Source organism: Somniosus microcephalus, chromosome 4 (assembly GCF_052327205.1).
Source record: "Somniosus microcephalus isolate GS21.2 chromosome 4, FLI_Smic_1.0, whole genome shotgun sequence".
NCBI lineage: Eukaryota > Metazoa > Chordata > Chondrichthyes > Squaliformes > Somniosidae > Somniosus > Somniosus microcephalus.
The window spans coordinates 70,721,885-70,744,113 of record NC_140990.1 but is presented as its reverse complement, the minus strand read 5'-3'; the positions used below and the strand labels follow the sequence as shown (position 1 = coordinate 70,744,113).

Genomic DNA, 22,229 nt, shown 5'->3' with positions numbered 1-22,229 from the left:
TCTATAGCGCCTTTCACCACCTCGGACGTCCCAAAGCACTTTACAGCCAATGAAGTACTTTTGAAGTGTAGTCACTGTTGTGATGTAGGAAACGCGGCAGTCAATTAGCACACAGCAAGCTCCCACAAACTGCAATGTGATAATGAGCAGATAATCTATCTTTTTGTTAACTCTGTTTCTCTCTCCACGGATGCTGCCTGGCCTGCTGAGTGTTTCCAGCATTTCCTGTTGTTATTTCAGATTTCCAGCATCCGCAGTATTTTGCTATTATCCTTTTGTTATGCTGATTGTGGGATAAACATTGGCTAGGACACCGGGGATATTTCCCCTGCTCCTTCTCACATTACCACAGTGACTACACCTCAAAAGTACTTCATTGGCTGTAAAGCACTTCAAGACGTCTGGTGGTCATGAAAGCACTGTATAAATGCAAGTCTTTCTTTCTCGAAATAGTGTCATGGGATCTTTTACATCCACCTGAGAGAGCAGACAGGGCCTCAGTTTAATGTCTCATCCGAAAGACGCCACCTCTGACAGTGCCTCAGTACTGCACTGGAGTGTCAGCCTGGATTTTTGTGCTCAAGTCTCTGGAGTGGGACTTGAACTGACAACCTTATGCCTCAGAGGCGAGAGTGCTACCAACAGTCATCTTCCAAAATTCTATAGATTATGGAACAGTTCCTGCAGACTGGAGGGTGGCAAATGTAACCCCACTATTTAAAAAGGAGGAGAGAGAAAACAGGGAACTACAGACCGGTTAGCCTAACATCAGTAGTAGGGAAAATGCTAGAGTCTATTATAAAGGATGTGATAACAAGACACTTAGAAATTATCAACGGGATTAGACAAAGTCAACATGGATTTATGAAAGGGAAATCGTGTTTGACAAACCTACTGGTGTATTTTGAGGAGGTAACTGGTAGAATGATGAGGGAGAAGCAGTGGATGTGGTGTATTTGGATTTTCAGAAGGCCTTTGATAAAGTCCCACATAAGACGTTAATGTGCAAAATGAAAGCACATGAGATTGGGGGTAATATACTGGCATGGATTGAAAATTGAGAACAGACAGGAAACAGAGAGTAGGAATAAATGGGTCTTTTTCGGGGTGACAGGTGGTGAATAGTGGGGTACCGCAGGGATCAGTGCTTGGGCCCCAGCTGTTCACAATATATGTCAATGATTTGGATGAGGGAACCAAATGTAATATTTCCAAGTTTGCTGATGACACAAAACTAGGTGGGATTGTGAGTTGTGAGGAGGATGCAAAGAGGCTTCAAGGCGATTTAGACAAGTTGAGTGAGTGGGCAAATACATGGCAGATTCAGTATAACGTGGATAAATGTGAAGTTATCCACTTCGGTAGAAAAAACAGAAAGGCAGAGTATTATTTAAATGGTGATAGATTGGGAAATGCTGATGTACAGAGGGACCTGGGTGTCCTTGTACACCAGTCACTGAAAGCAAACATGCAGGTGCAGCAAGCAGTTAGGAAGGCAAATGGCATGTTGGCCTTCATTGCAAGAGGATTTGAGTACAGGAGCAAGGATGTCTTACTACAGTTATACAGGGCCTTGGTGAGACCACACCTGGAGTACTGTGTGCAGTTTTGGTCTCCTTATCTAAGAAAGGATGTACTTGTCATAACGGGAGTGCAGCGAAGGTTCACCAGACTGATTCCTGGGATGGCAGGACTGTCGTATGAGGAGAGATTGGGTCGACTCGGCCTGTATTCACTAGAGTTTAGAAGAATGAGAGGGGATCTCATTGAAACGTATAAAATTCTGACATGGCTAGACAGACTGGATGCAGGGAGGATGTTTCCCCTGGCTGGGGGGGTCTAAAACGAGGGGTCACAGTCTCAGAATACGGGGTAGGACATTTAGGACTGAGATGAGGAGAAATTTCTTCACTCAGAGGGTGGTGAACCTGTGGAATTCTCTACCACAGAAGGCTGTGGAGGCCAAGTCACTGAATATATTTAAGAAGGAGATAGATAGATTCCTAGACACAAAAGGCATCAAGGGGTATGGGGAGAGAGCGGGAATATGGTATTGAGATAGAGGATCAGCCATGATCATATTGAATGGTGGAGCAGACTCGAAGGGCCGAATGGCCTACTCCTGCTCCTATTATTCTATGTTTCTCCATGTTTCTAAGCTGTGACTACACTGGCGATATTTATATTCAACTTGTTTACTACATTATTGACCTGGCCCTGCCCAAACCATAACCACAAGGATATCTGTCATTGTTCTGACTGTGACCACAAGGCTGTGTCACTATCACACACACACACCGTTTCCTTCTTTCACATCTCCATACACAGACCATCTCTTTACACATCCTCTTCCATCCTCAATCAACGTCAGTAAAACAGATTATCTGGTCAATACCACATTGCTGTTTGTGGGAGCTTGCTGTGCACAAATTGGCTGCTGGTTTCCCTACATTAGAACAGTGACTACACTTCAAAAGTACTTCCTTGTCTGTAAAGCGCTTTGGGACGCCCTGAGGTTGTGAAAGGTGCGATAGAAATACAAGCCTTTTTCCTTGGATAACAGCAATAGTTACACTGGGGTAAATCTTCAGTCATTTTCTATTACAGGCTCTCTGGAAGGTGTGAGGAGCTGGGACTTGAGAGTTACTGAAGATATTAGAACTGAGATAATCTAGAGTTAGAAAGGAGAAAAGGCCCAAAAATGGAACAGTTGGTAACAGGGCATCAATTAGTCTCCTCTTACCTCAGCGGGAATCTCGAGCGGCAGAGCGGGGCTATAAAAGGCCCCAGAGACCAGGTAAGGCCTCACAGCGTCGGCGGGAATCTCGAGCGGCAGAGCGGGGCTATAAAAGGCCCCAGAGACCAGGTAAGGCCTCACAGCGGCAGAGCGGGGCTATAAAAGGCCCTAGAGACCAGGTAAGGCCTCACAGCGTCGGCGGGAATTTCGAGCGGCAGAGCGGGGCTATAAAAGGCCCCAGAGACCAGGTGAGGCCTCACAGCGTCGGCGGGAATCCTGAGCGGCAGAGCGGGGCTATAAAAGGCCCCAGAGACCAGGTGAGGCCTCACAGCGTCGGCGGGAATCCTGAGCGGCAGAGCGGGGCTATAAAAGGCCCCAGAGACCAGGTAAGGCCTACCAGTCTCCGAACTCGGAGGGAAGGAGAGAGGTAAAAAGTAATCCAAGTGTGACGTCACCAGAAAGCGGGTAAGTGATTGGTTGGTAAGTATTTCTCTCTTTTTTAAGCTTAAACTCTGTGGTTTATAGTTTCTAAGGTGCGATATTCATCATCTAGAATCGGGGCAGAGGGTATTTAAAAATAATATTAATAAATTTAATTAATTACATAGAATGGGAGATCAGGTGATGTGTTGCTGCTGCAATATGTGGGAGCTGGTGGACACCATTGATGCTCACGGTGATCACATTTGCAGTAAGTGTTGGCTGCTCGAGGAATTCCGGCTCCGTGTTGAAGAGCTGGAGTCCGAGCTTCAAACAATGAGACACATCAGGGAGGGGGAGAGTTACCTGGACTCTGTGTATCAGGAGGTAGTCACACCAATTAGATTAATTAATTCAGATGTAGTCCGTGGCCAGGGTCAGGATGGTGTGACTAGAAGTGAGGCAGGTACGGGGATCCAGGAGGTAGTGTTGGAGGAGCCGCAGCCCTTGCTCTTGTCCAACAGGTTTGAGGTTCTTACTCCCTGTGAGGATGGGAACCGGGACTGCGGGGAGGATGAGCAACCTGGCCACAGCTCTGTGGAGCGGGGGGCCATTCAAGTGGGGGGAGTTCAAAGAAATGTTGTAGTGGTAGGGGATAGTATCGTTAGGGGGATAGATAGAGTTCTTTGCAGCCGAGAGCGAGAGTCCCGAAGGCTGTGTTGCCTGCCCGGTGCCAGGGTTAAGGACATCTCCTCTGGGCTGGAGAGAAACTTGGAGTGGGAGGGCGAGGATCCAGTTGTCATGGTCCATGTTGGTACCAATGACATAGATAGGACAAGGAAGGAGGTTCTGCTGAGGGAGTTTGAGCAGCTAGGGGCCAAATTAAAAAGCAGAACCACAAGGGTAATAATCTCTGGATTACTACCTGAGCCACGTGCAAATTTGGCTAGCGTAAATAAAATTAGAGAGTTAAATGCGTGGCTCAAAGACTGGTGTGGGAGAAATGGGTTTTGCTTCCTGGGACACTGGCATCAGTACTGGGACAGGAGAGAGCTGTTCCATTGGGACGGACTTCACTAGGCCAGTGCTGGGACCAGAATCCTGGCGAACCGAATAACTAGGGCTGTAGAGAGGGCTTTAAACTAATTAGTGGGGGGGAGGTTTTAAGAGAGCGAAAAATAAAAATGACAGCGGAGAAAGCAATAGAGCAAGGTAGCAGTGGGGGAATTAAAAACCAGAGCGTGTCAGGAAGGGACAGAATGTGTAATGATAACGGAAAAGTAGTAGAAGGGGTAAAAGCAGGAATAAATTGTCAGAAAACATATTTGAAAGTTCTTTATCTGAATGCACGCAGCATTCATAACAAAATTGACGAGTTGACAGTACAAATAACTACACATGGGTATGATCTGGTGGCCATTACGGAAACATGGCTGCAAGATAATCATGACTGGGAACTAAACATACAAGGGTATTTGACAATTAGGAAGGACAGACAGGAAGGAAAGGGAGGTGGGGTTGCTATGTTAATCAAGGATGGAATCACTGCAATAGTCAGAAATGATGTTGGGTCAAAGGACCAGGATAGTGAAACAGTTTGGGTGGAGATAAGGAATAATAAGGGGAATAAGTCACTAGTGGGCGTAGTCTATAGGCCTCCTAACAGTTGCAACTCTGTTGGTCGGAGTATAAATCAGGAAATAGTTGGGGCTTGTAATAAGGGAACAGCTATAATCATGGGGGATTTTAACTTTCATATTGACTGGACTAATCAAATTGGGCATGGCAGCATTGAGGAAGAGTTCATAGAGTGCATTAGGGATGGGGTCCTTGAGCAGTATGTAACTGAACCAACCAGGGGGCAGGCAATCTTAGATCTGGTCCTGTGTAATGAAACAGGATTAATAAAAAATGTCCTAGTAAAGGATCCCCTTGGAATGAGTGACCATAATATGGTTGAATTCCAAATTCAATTTGAGGGTGAGAGAGTTGGATCTCAAACCAACGTACTAAGCTTAAATAAAGGAGACTATGAAGGTATGAGAGTAGAATTGACTAAAGTGGACTGGGAAAACAGATTAAAGTGTAAGACAGTACAAGAGCAGTGGTCTACATTCAAGGAGATATTTCACATCTTTCAAGATAAATATATTCCACTGAGGAAAAAGGGGAGTAAAAGAAAAGACAGCCATCCGTGGCTTAGTAAAGTAATAAAGGATAGTATCCGACTGAAAACAAGGGCATATAAATTAGCCAAATCTAGTGGGAGGATAGAAGATTGGGAAGCACTTAAAAGCCAGCAAACAATAACTAAAAGATTAATTAAGAAAGGGAAGATAGATTATGAAAGTAAACTAGCAAAATATATAAAAACAGAAAGCAAGAGTTTCTACAGCTATATAAAAAGAAAAAGGGTGGCTAAAGTGAACGTTGGTCCCTTAGAGGATGGGACCGGGAAACTAGTGGTGGGGAACATGGAGATGGCAAAGACGCTGAACAAATATTTTGTATCAGTCTTTACAGTAGAGGACACTAAAAATATCCCAACACTGGACAAACAGGGGGCAATGGGGGGGGAGGAGCTAAACACGATTAAAATCACTAAGCAGATGGTACTCAGTAAAATAATGGGACTTAAGGCGGATAAATCCCCCGGACCTGATGGCCTATATCCTAGGGTCTTGAGAGAAGTGGCGGTAGGGATTATGGATGCATTGGTGATCATTTTCCAGAACTCCCTGGACTCAGGAAAGGTCCCGGCAGATTGGAAAACTACTAATGTAACACCCTTATTTAAGAAGGGAAGTAGACAAAAAGCTGGAAACTATAGACCAGTTAGCCTAACATCTGTGGTTGGCAAAATGTTGGAGTCCATTATTAAGGAAACAGTAACAGAGCATTTGGATAAACATAATTTAATAGGACAGAGTCAGCATGGTTTTACGAAGGGGAAGTCATGTTTGACAAATTTGCTCGAATTCTTTGAGGATGTAACATACAGGGTGGATAAAGGGGAACCAGTGGATGTAGTGTATTTGGACTTCCAAAAGGCATTTGACAAGGTTCCACACAAAAGATTACTGATCAAGATAAAAAATCACGGGATTGGGGGTAATATACTGGCATGGGTGGAAGATTGGCTATCTAACAGAAAACAAAGAGTTGGGATAAATGGTTCATTCTCGGGCTGGCAATCAGTAACTAGTGGTGTTCCGCAGGGGTCAGTGCTGGGACCCCAACTCTTTACAATCTATATTAACGATTTGGAGGAAGGGACCGAGTGCAACATATCCAAGTTTGCCGACGAGACCAAGATGGGAAGGAAAGCAGTGAGTGAGGAGGAAATAAAAAACCTGCAAAAAGACATAGCCAGGCTAAGTGAGTGGGCAGAGATTTGGCAGATGCAATATAATGTTGGAAAGTGTGAGGTTATGCACTTTGGCAGAAAAAATCAAAGAGCAAGTTATTATCTAAATGGAGAGAAACTGCAAAGTGCTACAGTACAAAGGGATCTGGGGGTCCTGGTGCCTGAAACACAAAAAGTTAGTATGCAGGTGCAGCAGGTGATCAGGAAGGCCAATGGAATCTTGGCTTTTATTGCAAGGGGGATGGAGTATAAAAACAGGGAAGTCTTGCTGCAGTTATACAGGGTATTGGTGAGGCCACACCTGGAATACTGCGTGCAGTTTTGGTTTCCATATTTAAGAAAAGATACACTTGCTCTCGAGGCGGTTCAGAGAAGGTTGACTCGGTTGATTCCAGAGATGAGGGGGTTGACATATGAGGAAAGGTTGAGTAGGTTGGGACTCTACTCATTGGAGTTCAGAAGAATGAGAGGCGATCTTATCGAAACATATAAGATTGTGAGGGGGCTTGATCGGGTGGATGCGGTGAGGATGTTTCCACTGATGGGTGAGACTAGAACTAGGGGGCATAATCTTAGAATAAGGGGCTGCCCTTTCAAAACTGAGGTGAGGAGAAACTTCTTCACTCAGAGGGTAGTAAATCTATGGAATTTGCTACCCCAGAGAGCTGTGGAAGCTGCAACATTAAATAAATTTAAAATGGAGATAGACATTTTCCTAGCAGATAAGGGAATTAGGGGTTACGGGGAGAGGGCAGGGAAGTGGACGCGAGTCTAGATTCAGATCAGCCATGATGCTACTGAATGGCGGAGCAGGCCCGAGGGGCCGTATGGCCTACTCCTGCTCCTATTTCTTATGTTCTTATGTTCTTATTAAAGAAATACTCGACACTGTGTATCTGACATTTATCCAGAATATTAAACTCCAGCCCAGTTACAGGAGGTATTGTCATCAGCAGGAACAAACCTCACCTGTCAGAATGGACATGGTTCTGTTCTGGATGTGATTAACAGCAGCAATAACAGCAGAATCCAACCCCTGCAGTCACTTGTGAACTCGCTGGTGTGTCCGCAGGTTGGATGACTGAGTGAATCCCTTCCCACAGACCGAGCAGGTGAACAGTCTCTCCCCAGTGTGAACTCGCTGGTGTCTCAGCAGGTTGGATGATTGAGTGAAGCCCTTCCCACAGTCAGAGCAGGTAAATGGCATCTCCCCAGTGTGAACTCGCTGGTGTCTCAGCAGAGTGGATGTATCAATGAATCCCTTCCCACACACGGAGCAGGTGAATGGCCTCTCCCCAGTGTGAGTGCGTTGGTGTGTTAACAGGTGGGATGAATTAGTGAATCCCTTCCCACACACTGAGCAGGTGAACGGCCTCTCCCCGGTGTGAGTGTGTTGGTGTGTCAGCAGATCTCTTCTGCTTTTAAAGCTCTTCCCACAGTCAGAACATTTGAAGGGTCTCTTTTCAGTGTGAACAAATTGGTGTTCAGTGAGGTTGGTTAATTGAGGAAATCCTTTTCCACACACAGTGCAGGTGAACGCCCTCTCTCCAGTGTGACTTCGCCGATGAGTTTCCAGCCGGGATGGGGAGCTGAATCCCTTCCCACAGTCCCCACATTTCCACGGTTTCTCTGTGGTGCGGGTGTCCTTGTGTCTCTCCAGGTTGGACGATCAGTTGAAGCCTCTTCCACACACAGAACACATGTACGGCTTCTCCCCACTGAATGGTGCGATTTTTTTCAGGCTGTGTAACTGGTTAAAGCTCTTTCCACAGTCAGTGCACTGGAACACTCTCACTCGGGTGTGTGTGTCTCGGTGCTTTTCCAGTCACAATGATGTTTGAAATCCTTTCCCACAGACAGAACAGACAAACATTTCTACTTCCACATTCAAAGGCCGATGATAGTCCCTGTAAAAGCAGTTTACAAAAGAGATCACTAAGTTCAGGATTAAAATGCAGAACAGATAATTCCAGTTTCTCTGGAACATTCTTTCCTCTCTTATTACATAGAATTACACAGATTGTACAGCACAGAAACAGGCCAATCGGCCCAACTGGTCCTCACGGTGTTTATGCTCCACACGAGCCTCCTCCCATCTCTCTTCATCTCACCCTATCAGCATCTCCTATTCTTTTCTCCCATGTGTTTATCCAGCTTCCCCTTAAATGCATCCACGCTCTTCGCCTCAACTACTCCCTGTGGCAGCAAGTTCCACATTCTCAGCACCCTCTGGGTGAAGGAGTTTAATCTAAATAGGACTTTCCTGGGCAGCCAATGAGCACTGCTGCCTCTTTTGTGCATTTCCTGGCGAAGCTAAACAGTTGATATTTTCTGATCAAAAAGAGCTGAGCTCGGCAGCATTAGTCCTGTTTTGCCTCCTTTGGAGACCAGGTGTACGAGCAGAGTGAGCGCAGCCTTCACAGCAACCGCAATAAAATTGTTACAGTTGTGAAGGAACTTTGTGTCAGTGCACTGGACCACAAACAAAGTATGTGTGTCGATTATTGTCTGACTGCAATACTGTGATATTTTAAAGGTGCTATATAAAGGTAAGTTGTTGTTGTTGGTCTGAGTTTGCGGTGTGTAAATGCTGCCCTTATCACAGCCTGTAAAAGGAGTTTACAAAAGCCATCACTGTGAGTCCAGGATAGAAATTGACAAGATACTCTCCCCCTGGTTCCTGGCCAAGGGGGCCGCGCATGCGCCCTGCTGCCTCCTGAGCCTCTCAAGATGGCGGCCGTTAACCCGGGCCTGTCACCGGGAGAAAGCCCCGCAGCTGCCGCCCCGCTCGGGCCAAACGCCCGGCCCGGAGGCTCTTGTTCGGGGCCTGAGGCCCACCCCGCGTGTTTGTGAAGCGGATAATATTGAGTGTTTTAATAATGGGGCCTGGGGCCGCACTCGGGGTGTGAGCAGCCCGCGTCCCCCCGGGGGTCATGAACCCGCTCCCTGAGCTCTCTCACCTGATGTGTCAGCGGTTGCTGCCAAGGGCCGCGCATGCTCAGCTCACCTTCCGTTGTTTAGGTTTAAAGGTCAAGCCCCGCCCCTCACACACTCCGATTGGTTGGAGGACCCGCCGCCCGCTCGATCCTCCAGCCCCGCCCCGCTCTTCCTATTGGTCCGGAGCTCTCATCAATTACCCGGGCAGTGTGAGCTGAGCATGCGCGGACCTTGGCAGCAGCCGCTGACATATCAGGTCAAACATAGAAACATAGAAGATAGGAGCAGGAGTAGGCCATTCGGCCCTTCGAGCCTGCTCCGCCATTTCTTACGTAATCCCTCGGAACCGAAGACGACTTGCTTCCACATTAAAAATGAGTTCGCAGGTGACTGATGAGTCCAATGCGGGACCTACAGTCTCTGTCACAGGTGGGGCAGACGGTGGTTGAAGGGGCGGGTGGGTGCGGGGCTTGGGTTGACGTGCGCTCCTTGCGCTGCCTATGCTTGGCTTCCGCTTGCTCCCGGCGAAGAGACTCGAGGTGTTCGGCGCCTTCCCGGATGCTTCTCCTCCACTTTGTGCGGTCTTGGGCCAGGGATTCCCAGGTGTCGGTGGGGATGTTACACTTTTTCAAGGAGGCTTTGAGGGTGTCCTTGAAGTGTTTCCTCTGCCCACCTGGGGCTCTCTTGCCGTGCCGGAGCTCTGAGTAGAGCGCTTGTTTTGGGAGTCTCGTATCGGGCATGCGGACAATGTGACCCGTCCATCGGAGCTGATCGAGCGTGGTCAGAGCTTCGATGCTGGGGATGTTGGCCTGAGCAAGAACACGAACATTGGTGCGCCTATCCTGCCAATGGATTTGCAGGATCTTGCAGAGGCAGCGTTGGTGGTACCGCTCCAGTGCTTTGAGGTGCCTGCTGTACATGGTCCATGTCTCTGAGGCATACAGCAGGGCGGGTATCACTGCTGCTCTGTAGACCATGAGCTTAGTGCCGGGTTTGAGTTCATGGTCTTCAAACACTCTCTTCCTCAGGCGACCGAAGGTTGCACTGGCACACTGAAGGCGGTGTTGGACTTCGTTGTCGACGTCTGCCCTTGTTGACAGTAGGCTCCCGAGGTATGGAAAGTGGTCCACATTGTCCAAGGCCTTGTCATTTAATGAGATCATGGCTGATCATCCAAATTCAGTACCCTGTCCCTGCTTTCTCCCCATATCCCTTGATCCCTTTAGTCTTAAGAAATATATCTAACTCCTTCTTGAATATATTTAATAAGTTGTCCTCAACTGTCTTCTGTGATAGAGAATTCCACAGGTTCACCACTCTGGATGAAGAAATTCCTCCTCATCTCTGTCCTAAATGGCTTACCCCTGGTTCTGGACTCCCCCGCCACCGGGAACATCCTTTCTGCATCTAGTCTGTCTAGTCCTGTTAGAATTTTATAAGTTTCAATGAGTTCCCCTCTCATTCTTCTAAACTCTAGCGAATACAAGCCCAGTCGACCCAATCTCTCCTCATACGTCATTCCTGCCATCCCAGGTATCAGTCTAGTGAATCTGCGCTGCACTCCCTCCATGGCAAGAGCATCCTTCCTCAGATAAGGTGACCAAAACTGCACACAATACTCAAGGAGTGGTCTCACCAAGGCCCTGTACAACTGCAGCAAGACATCCTTGTTCCTGTACTCGAACCCACTCGCTACGAAGGCCAACATATCATTTGCCTTCTTAACCTCATGCTGCACCTGCATGCTTACCTTCAGCAGCTGGTGCACAAGGACACCCAGGTCTCGTTGCACTTCCCATTCTCCCAATCTATTGCCGTTCAGATAATAATCTGTCTTCCTGTTTTTGCCACCAAAGTGGATAACCTCACATTTATCCACTGTTAGATCGGGTAATTAATTTCAGTGGACCACACTGATCTGAGGTCAACACACTAAAATAAAAGTTTGCGAGTCCGGTGGTAAGTTTTAAATAGTCGATTTATTGCATCACTTGATTTACACTGTTTGACTTCCTTCATCCGACTAACATCATATTCAAAATGGCTGGTTTTTATACAGCAGCAGATGTACCCGCCCCCTTTATTACCATTGGCTCAGCAGCATGCATGCAGAGCTATGGTTGGTTCAACTACATCACACTGATTGGATCTCTGATACATCAATCATTCCTTTGTTCTCTAGTTGAGCAGAATCATCACTTTCAGTTTTAAGCTAAGATCAGCACTTTCACAGTTTAAGCTGAATCAGCATTTTCATTGTTCTCAGTTTCTAAGTCAGCCGATGTGACGTTACCAGCTGTGATTGGATCTGATACATCACACCATCCTTTGGCATGTGGTCAGCTTAAGCATAATCTGATTTCTTTAAATCATTAGATTTTAATCATATTAAAATCTATGTTATTAAAATATATATATATTCCCTAATACTCCCCCCTTTGATTCTTTCAAAAATTGAATCATAAAAATAAAGAGTCAGATTAAAAATATAATCAATCATTGCTGTGTTTTGCCACTGTCCGGATCAGTGGCTCTGCACAAATTTACATCAACCAGGATTTTACCTGGTTTTAATAAGTTAATTGATTTCATGATCTTAAATTAATTAGTGCGTCTTAAAAAGTGGGAGGAGCTCCCCATAGCTTATGGCTTTGAAAAATACATTCAAGTAAAAATTAAAAAGTAAAAAGGTAGAAAAATTATAAAAAGTAGAAAAGGTACAAACCGATCTAGCAGCTAAATATAACATGCCCCTTTAAGATGTACAAACGGTCTGCGGCGACCTGCAAGGCATCTTGCCCGCGAGGCAGCAGCCGCCTGGTGGCAAGCACATTTAATCAACAGAAACACACAATTTGATCCCCATCCTATTGTACAAGGCCTCCCTCTTATCTTTCTGAGTAGTGTTTTGTCAAGATTCTTCAAGGGCATTTTATGGCTTCGTGGCTCCTTGTTATCTAGCAGGTGCTATCCTCCCTGATTCTTTGCATTTTACCATTCCCTTATCATTTCTATTTGTCTTTTGATGCTTGATATTCGACCTTGCTGGCATTTATGCTATCTTTTTCCGCTTGCCTGTTGTCAGTCCCTGGTCTAAGAATTAAAACCCATCTTTGAATCTAACAGCTATTTCTTACAATTCCCTTCTTTGAGAAGGAAATATCCTTATTGACTTCTCACAATCAGCTCTTGACTAATCTAGCTAGCTCTTATTGCTCCCTCAACTTGGGCGTTAGTAGGGAGTCTTGAAGATTTCTCCCTTCCTTACAGTCCATTCCTTTGAGGGGGAGGAGCAACCTCTGACCCCTTACTCAAATTCAATTCACTGTTCCGGTGTTCCAATTCTGCCCCGCCTGGGGCTCCTCTGTTTCTTCTATCTTTCCTGATGTTACCCCGCCTGGGGTCTCCTCTACATTACTTCGGACCTTCTCTTTCAGTGTGCTCAATTAATTTGTTAGTGCTTGTCAGTCATGGGCATGAGTACCCAATTGGCTTATGTATCAAAGTCTTACTACACATGTTACATATATCAAATACACTATCATTACAAGTTGGATAGCTACCAGAGCATGTGAAATAATACGAACCTAAGGGTGTGCTGATGTATTAAGCCCAATATCCCACCAATGTGAGTTGTCCCCTATGCTGTCAATTTCAATATCTATTCTCGAGTTGTCTTGCTCCAAAACATAAAAATGCTTTAGGGAGGAGTTCAGTCGCATCATGAGCTCACTGAAACCCACAAACAACAGCGGAATGTCATATCCGAGTATCCAAATTGTGCCACATAATTGTGTAGCTCATACTTAAAAATGTGTTGGTTGATGGGACAGGTCCTGTTAGACCCGTAAAGCATGGTAATTGCAGTAGTAGTGACACAGGAGGCACCACCAAAATCACCTCATACTGGATTCGTACTGGTTTTTCCCACGCTCACCTACAAAACACAATTATTACAGTCACAGTTAAATTCAGTCTTACAATCATTTCAAGCGACATTACAGTTTAACATCTAATCAATATATCATGGATTTAAAAGATTCTCCAGATCTCTTTTACTTGTATCCATCTTGTGGATAATTCTATACTAAACATGATTTCTCCTTGGCCCTCAATTGTCCCAATCCAGATTCCATGTAACTCTCCACTTCAACTTCAATATCAATCCCTCTAACAGGTACCAGTGTGTTTAACTCTATTCTGATTGTTTCATCAATTAGATAGTTTCTCGATGGAGTATGTGTCAATGCTTTAAAAGTTGTCTCGCTCTCCTGAGCCACATTAACCATTTCATGTCTTGCTGTTGTCAAGTAACTGAGCATGTCTGAGACCCGTTCTTCAGTGTAAATTCACCATACATTCCTGGATGGTAATTGTTTCATACGTAACAAATCACATTTGCACACTCACACCGGTATCTCAATATCATGTCACCCATGCCATCCGATACAAGCCTTTCTCTGGCTTTCAGGTATCTTACCGAAAGATTGTAGTCGTCTAATGGCTGAATACTTCTTCAAGGTCTTACTTGCTACTATTTAAGCTTTGACCTGAGCTCTTGGCCCTCTGCCTGTAATCTGGCCACTTCAGCCTGCTTGATTTCAAGCTGATTTTTAGCAGTAACTAGCTCTACATTAATCTCTTCCATTTCTTTCTCCTGAAGTGCTCTTTCCTGTAGTTGTGCTTTCACTAATGCAGTTTTCTCAGCTATTAGGCTCTCTAAAAGCATAATCTGTTGCTTAAAGTTATTCTCAAGATTCAACTTTTCTTTTTCCACGGTCTCTATTGTTGCCTGACTTTTCTCAATGTTTTCTGAAAACTGCTTTAACCTGTCAACTTTTTCAAGTAAAGCATCTTCCTTCTCAGCTAGAAGGGAGGCAAGAGAATTTTCATTCTGCTTTGACTTCATCAATTCATTCTCCAAGTCTGAAACCAGTTCTTCCTTGGTCTGGCAATCTACCTGGAGATTTAATAAGCGGTCGTTCAAATTATTTTCTTCTTGTTTCAGATCATCGAGTTCAGACTGATTTTTTTTTCCAGTTTTGTTTCTGCTCTTTTAAACTGCCTGAGAGCATTTTGCAAGTTCTCACTCAGTAGTGTAATTCTCCTGTTTCAATCTTACACTCTTAATCACTTTCCTTTAATTACATGTGGGATATGTGCATTCCGTCCTTCACTACCCCAATATTCTGTATTCGGTGCACCTCTCGTCCTTGGGCTTGGGGTGCCATTACGGTATTACCAATACCAACCCTAGGAGCCCATTCAGTAGTGCAATTATCCTGTTTCATTTGTCTTTTGTAATACATCTTTAATGCAAGACCCTAGGTTTCTAACCTTTTGATCCAGTGTCGCCAAATCAATAGTATTAACAACTGAGGTACCCATATTAAAGGCAGTCGTTGCGTCATTTATCAGACCTTTTACATCTCCATATCTGTTTGTGTTTTTTACAGTGCCCACCTCCATTCAGTAGTGCCTTGTTTTAACACTTGAGTTAGGAGGTGTTGGTATAATTATTGAGTTTTCTTAGAACACCACGTAGGTAAAGCCATATCGGTTAAATCTAGCACTACCAGTACAAGTTCATGTTGCACATTATCATACAATTAGTTTACAAGATAACTTCCATTTATCAAATCATAATTTTCCTTCTATCACTGTGGGGAAATATTAACTTAAAATTAAGAAACTTAAATTTAATAATGTCCCATATCTTTAAATTTCATACTAAAGTTGTTGCTTGGTGAACTTAAACAGCTGTCAGTGGAAAGGGTTAACTCCTTTGCAGGTTTTTAAGAAGGTGGAGCAAAACATTATCAGGCGTAATTGCGTCACTTCACGTAAATTTAAAAAAACTTCCCTGATCGAAAAAGACAGTTGTGTTTTCACACTTTAACTAAACACGAACAGAACAGATAAAACAAAACAAAATAGCACATTCTTGCAGAAAACAGTAAATTACGTCATATTTCTTATTGTCCTTTCTTCAAATGTCTTTCCAAAATACTGTAAAAACATAACTGGAGAAAAATTAGTTTTTCACATTTAAACAAATCAAATCAAACTGCTTTAGAAGATTTCACCATAGCAACCGTGACTCCAAGGTTAAATCTTAGACTGAAACTTAATGTAACATTGTACAGTTTGCACAGTTTGCACTGCAAGTACAAAAATCTATCGCAATCTTTTGTTAAGCAAACTTTTGTTGCTCTTCTCAGTTTTTACACACCAGCTTAACTTAAATTATTTCAAAGGTTTTTTTTTCAATCCTTGGGGCACAATCTTATTCGCACATTCTTAAAACTTCCAAAATCCAAGACAAGACAAAAGATTTTAACGCTTTTAACACAGAGAAGTGGGTGGAGCTAAAACACACATAACAGAATCTTTCTTTTAAAGAACATCTAATCAGACAAAAGAAATACTGTAACTTCTTAAACATTCAGTCATTTTTCAAGGTTCCTTTCACTCAGCAAATCTTGTGTTTTATTTGTCTCAGCACAGATGTTAATAAATTCCATGTCAGTAAAACTTTAAGTTTCTCTTTCTTTTCCTCCTTTTCCATCGGCGTCTCAGCATTTCCTGGCTTTCCAAATCCCTGTTTTTTTCCTTCCTTTGCTGAGTTTTCAGATTGGTTAGCCTGCAAATTAGATCTTTTTCCTTCTTTATCTCTCCTGTGTTCAGCCCCGAGTGTTCCAACCAGTTAGTTTTAAATCGCCCGTCGTTCTCTAACACTTCCTCCGTCCCTTTCTGTTGACAGGCTATGATCTTTCCCCAATCTGTTTTTGTAGGGCTAAACACTTGTAACCATTGTTGGATCGCATCCCATCCGGCGTCTAATTCTTGCTCATCATTTCCCAGGCCAGTCTTTACTTTGCTGTGTAACTTATTTCCCTCTCTCCTGGGTATCATTACAATCAGAATTTGGACTCCGTCCCACGGGTGGAGTTGGTACTTCGCCCTTTCTTCCCCATCTTCTTTCTTCTCATACTCCTTTTCTACTCTTTTCCTTTTCTGTCTCAATGGGGCCAAATGGGGTCCTGTTTTCTCTTCTTCACTTTCACTGACATTACTAGAGGATCCCGAGTCAGTCTCTTGACCTGCTTCTTGTCTTTGTCTCCCACGACCTTCCTCCTTTATTTCATTTAGATCTGGGTAACCCTTCCAGGTCCCGACACATTTTCCCTTTTCTTCAACTACCGGGACTATCGGTTGTTTATCCAATTGTTTTTTACAGTCCTTAACTTCATCGTTAAGTTTTTTAACTTCCACTTCTGACTTTTCAAGCTCATTTGTTTTCTTTTTCAATTGTTCATAAATCGCATCTTTCTGCTCTTTTGCATTGGTCAAGTCGTGATCATGTTGGGAGTTTGTCTTAATCTCATTTCGCCGTCGGATCTGGCCCATAAGTGCCAAGGACCATCTGATCCGTCTTTTATCTTTCATACGGGTCGTTTTTCCCCAGACCCTTTTTATGTCATCCAAAGACCATTGTCCGGAGGAGGTACTGTACTTTTGTTCAATTTCGAACCAGGTTTTAGGTAAGTCAAACTGTAATTCTATATAGTCTTTCAACTCCCACAGAATTTCATCTTCTGAAATCTCAGGTGGGGCACGCCCCCCTTTAATAGTTGTAGGTTTATCGAGTGATGCCATAATATCGATTACTTTACTTGGTGGTCTCGAGTCGTAGGCTTAATTAAATAACACCGCCGAAGTTAGAACTCTATATGGGACCTCGAGGCCGTCTACCACCCAGAGGGTTCGCTACCCGGGAGGTTTGCGGAATTGCGTGGAGGGGAGATGACTAGACAACCGACTGAGGACTTTTATAACGAGGAGTCCTTACCTCCAATATAGGTCTGGTGTCTTAAATTCAGTCTCTTCCTTCAGCAACCCTGCTCGCAGCGCCAAATTGTTAGATCGGGTAATTAATTTCAGTGGACCACACTGATCTGATGTCAACACACTAAAATAAAAGTTTGCGAGTCTGGTGGTAAGTTTTAAATAGTCGATTTATTGCATCACTTGATTTACACTGTTTGACTTCCTTCATCCGACTAACATCATATTCAAAATGGCTGGTTTTTATACAGCAGCAGATGTACCCACCCCCTTTATTACCATTGGCTCAGCAGCATGCATGCAGAGCTATGGTTGGTTCAACTACATCACACTGATTGGATCTCTGATACATCAATCATTCCTTTGTTCTCTAGTTAAGCAGAATCATCACTTTCAGTTTTAAGCTGAGTGAGAACTCCGGGGGGACGCGGGCTGCACACACCCTGAGTGCGGCCCCAGGCCCCATTATTAAAACACTCAACATTATCCGCCTCCCCACAACTACCCGCCAGTTTAAGACACAAACTCCGGGACAACCAGGAAGTGCTGGGAAATCCCCAGCGAGTCAGGGAGCGTCTGTAAATGGAGGAGGAATGCTGACTGGTCAGGGAGCGTCTGTAAATGGAGGAGAAATGGAGACTGGTCAGGGAGCGTCTGTAAATGGAGGAGAAATGTTGGTTAGTCAGGGAGCGCCTGTAAATGAAGGAGAAATGGGGACTGGTCAGGGAGCGTCTGTAAATGAAGGAGAAATGGGGACTGGTCAGGGAGCGTCTGTAAATGAAGGAAAAATGGAGACTGGTCAGGGAATGCCTGTAAATGGAGGAGAAATGGAGACTGGTCAGGGAGTGTCTGTAAATGAAGGAGAAATGGTGACTGGTCAGGGAGCGTCTGTAAATGGAGGAGAAATGGTGACTGGTCAGGGAGCGTCTGTAAATGGAGGGGAAATGGTGACTGGTCAGGGAGCGTCTGTAAATGAAGGGGAAATGACTCAGTATTTTGGGGGTTGGTTTGTGTGAACAAATATATCCGTGATTTTAATGAGACTCTTTTCTGTGTCCCAGCTCCTGTAAATACTGGCTGTAAAGGGGCCGGACTCTCAGGAGGTTCCACGCCACTGCCTGCTCGTGTGTCAGTGATCTCCCATCAGATCAATGTGCTTCTGCTGTGTGTGTGTTTAACAAAGTGCCCAAAGCAATTCACGAAAGGTGGGCCTTAATTACAAGAGGATTTGAGTATAAGAGTAAAGACGTCTCACTGCAATTATATAAGGGCCTGGTGAGACCACACCTGGAGTATTGTGCACAGTTTTGGTCTCCTTACCTAAGGAAGGATATACTTGCCATAGAGGGAGTGCAACAAAGGTTCACCAGACTGGTTCCCGGGATGGGGATATTGTCCTATGAGGAGAGATTGAGTAGACTAGGCCGACATTCTCTGGAGTTTAGAAGAATGAGAGGTAATCTCATTGAAACACAAAAAATTCTTACAGGGCTTGACAGGGTAGATGCAGGGAGGATGTTTCCCCTGGCTGGGGAGTCTAGAACCAGGGGTCACAGTCTCAGGATAAGGGGTCGGCCATTTAGAATTGAGATGAGGAGGAATTTCTTCACTGATTGCGGTGAATCTTATGAATTATTTTACCCCAGAGGGCTGTGGAGGCTCAGTCGTTGAGTATATTCAAGACAGAGATCGATAGATTGTTGAATATTAAGAGAATCAAGGGAAATGGGGATAGTGCAGGAAAGTGGTGATGAGGTAGAAGATCAGCCATCATCTTATTGAATTGCGGAGCAGGCTCAAAGGGCCAAATGGCCCACTCCTACTCCTATTTCTTATGTTCTTATGAACCAGTGAGTGTAGAACTGAACCCAGCCTGAGTCAGCACCTTCAGGGGAGGAGAGGGAGGGGAACCAGTGAGTGTAGAACTGAACCCAGCCAGAGTCAGCACCTTCAGGGGAGGAGAGGGAGGGGAACCAGTGAGTGTAGAACTGAACCCAGCCAGAGTCAGCACCTTCAGGGGAGGAGAGGGAGGGGAACCAGTGAGTGTAGAACTGAACCCAGCCTGAGTCAGCACCTTCAGGGGAAGAGAGAGAGGGGAACCAGTGAGTGTAGAACTGAACCCAGCCTGAGTCAGCACCTTCAGGGGAAGAGAGAGAGGGGAACCAGTGAGTGTAGAACTGAACCCAGCCTGAGTCAGCACCTTCAGGGGAAGAGAGAGAGGGGAACCAGTGAGAGTAGAACTGAACCCAGCCAGAGTCAGTACCTTCAGGGGAGGAGTGTCAGAATGAAAAGCTTTAACAACAGCCGATGTTTCACAAAGGGAGACCTCACCAGACCAAAGGCCATTGGTGGAGTTTAATGGGCTGTTTGTGTCACTGGGCTACAGGAGGCTATTTTTAACCGAAGGAAAACTGGTCACAGCAAACAGAGAGTTTAACAGACTGTCCCTGGTCCACTCGAACCCCCACCTTCTCTCTCTCTCACTATTTATGGGCGCTGCTGCAGTAATTGCTCCTCTGACCTTTCCTCTCTTGTCCCTCCTACACCCCTAATACACGGCCCGACACAATCTCCCTCCCCCCTACATCCTCACTGAGCTGGAATCCACACCAGTCTCCCCATCTGCTCCTTGTTCTCTCCCTGGATCTTAAAACTACTGAACTCACTCTTCCCCTTCTGAAGTCTACAGGCTCTAAAACTGAAGCTTGGTGTCCCTCAGTCCCGACTCCTTGATTTACCTCCCCTTCTCTCTTCCTCTTTCCCCCTTGGTTGTGTTCCACACTCTGGGCCTTGGGCCTTCCCCGGGGATTCTCAGTATGAACAGGTGGGATGTGTTTGGAGACAGGGTGTCCCGGCTCTCCACCTTTAAAGGGACAAGGAAACGACCAACTGGGCTGAATGGCCCTGCTTTATGACATCACTGCAGTGCCTAGCAACCAGCCTCCCTGAGCCCTGCTCATTATGGGCTGGGTTTAGCTCAGTGCTGTTACAGGAAGGGAAACAGGAGCAGGATTCGCCCCCTGTGGAGCCCAGGATTAATGGGGAGAGGTACAGGATCAATTTATACCTTATTGAGTGAGAAATGTCATTGTCCCGGACGCTCCCTGTCCCTCGGTATCTGTGTCGGGGAGCAGCTGATGGGTTTACTCTGTATCTAACCCGTGCTGTACCCGACTGGAGAGTGTTTGATGCTGACACTAGGGGCTCAGCTCCACGAGCACAACATTTAACCCAAAGATGATCTGATAAACCCATCAGTTTCTCCCCTGGACACAAGTCCTGAAGGACAGGGAGTGTCTCTGATATTTTGGTCGGTGTCGTTGATCAAGCTTAAACACCTCGCTCACATCTCCTCTCACCCTGCTTTGTTCTAATGAGAAGTGCCCCAGTTTCTCTCGTCTCTCCTCCTGGGAAAGAGAAGTTCACCTCAGTTAGAAACTCAAACAGGCGCTTCACTGCAGACAGGTCATCATGAGGAAACATTTCTTTACCCAGCGAGTTATTATGATCTGAAATGCACTGCCTGAAAGGGTGGAGGAAGCAGATTCAAGAGTAACTTCCAAAAGGGAATTGGATAAATATTTGAAGGGAAAACATTTACCGGGATATGGGGAAAGAGCAAGGGAGTGGGACTAATTGGATAGCTCTCCCAAAGAGCTGGCACAAGCATGATGGGCCGAATGGCCGCCTTTTGTGCTGTTTCATTCTAGGATTCTCTGATAACTAAAGCCTCTCATCCGTGGTATAACCTCAGTGAATTTATTCTGCAGCCTCTCTGTGGCCCCGACATCCTTCCTAGTGTAAGATACCCAAAACTTATTCTAACTGCAGCCAAACTGATTAGTTTGTTTTCTACGCCCCATTTATAAAAACCTCGGGTAACATTTTTAAACCACTTTATAAACTTGTCCTCCAACTTTTAAAGATTTGTGTATCTGATCTCCCTGTAGATTTTAGAGATATCAACATAACATGGCTGAAATACATTGACATCAAATGTCTGATATAATGTGTATTATGGGAAAGAGAAGTTTGGTCTGAGTTAGAAACTCAAACAGGCGTTTCACTGCAGACAGGTCACCATGGCAACACTGATAAGACATTCCATTCTATTTTCTCTCCATGGATGTTGCCTGGCCTGCTGAGTTTTTCCAGCATTTTCTGTTGTTATCACTGAATCGACTGGTTGGAATCTGTAATCAGATCAGGGGAAAGAACAGAGTTTGTCTGTTATTAACCACAATATAAGCTTAGAATCAGAGAATGGTCACAGCACAGAAGGAGGGCATTCGGCCCATTGAGCCCGTGCTGGCTCTCTGCAAGAGCACTTCAACTAGTCCCACTCCACCGCCCTTTCCCCGTAGCCCTGCAAATGTTTTTCTTTCAGCTACTCATCCAATTCCCTTTTGAAAGCCGTGATTGAATCTGCTTCCACCACCCTTTCAGGCAGTGCATTCCAGATCCTAACCATTCGCTGCATAAAAAAGTTTTTCCTCATGTCGCCTTTGGTTCTTCTGCCAATCACCTTAAATCTGTGTCCTCTGGTTATCGACCCTTCTGCCAATGGGAACAGTTTCTCTCTATCTACTCTGTCTAGACCCCTCGTGATTTTGAACACTTCTATCAGATCTCCTCCCAACCTTCTCTGCTCTAAGGAGAACCACCCCAGCTTCTTCTGTCTATCCACGTAACTGACGGCCCTCATTCCTGGAACCATTCTTGTAAATCTTTTCTGCACCCTCTCTAAGGTCTTCACATCCTTCCTAAAGTGCGGGGCCCAGAATTGGACGTAATACTCCAGTTGAGGCCAAGCCAGTGTTTTATGAAGGTTCATCATAACTTCCTTGCTTTTGTACTCTGTGCCTTCCTTGCTTTTGTTGCCTCTTGTTGCTGGCTCCAGGCACTGGAGCGGTTCCTGTG

The 22,229-nt window shown here is 45.1% G+C and overlaps 1 protein-coding gene and 1 pseudogene across 1 annotated transcript in view; one reads left to right on the top strand and one right to left on the bottom strand.

The window, feature by feature from the left end:
- LOC147119171 (uncharacterized) overlaps positions 1 to 22,229 on the top strand; it is a 169,253-nt gene that overhangs the window by 46,776 nt on the left and 100,248 nt on the right. The gene's annotated exons all lie outside the window — the stretch shown is intronic.
- On the bottom strand, positions 7,499 to 8,611 carry LOC147119174 (uncharacterized; annotated as a pseudogene).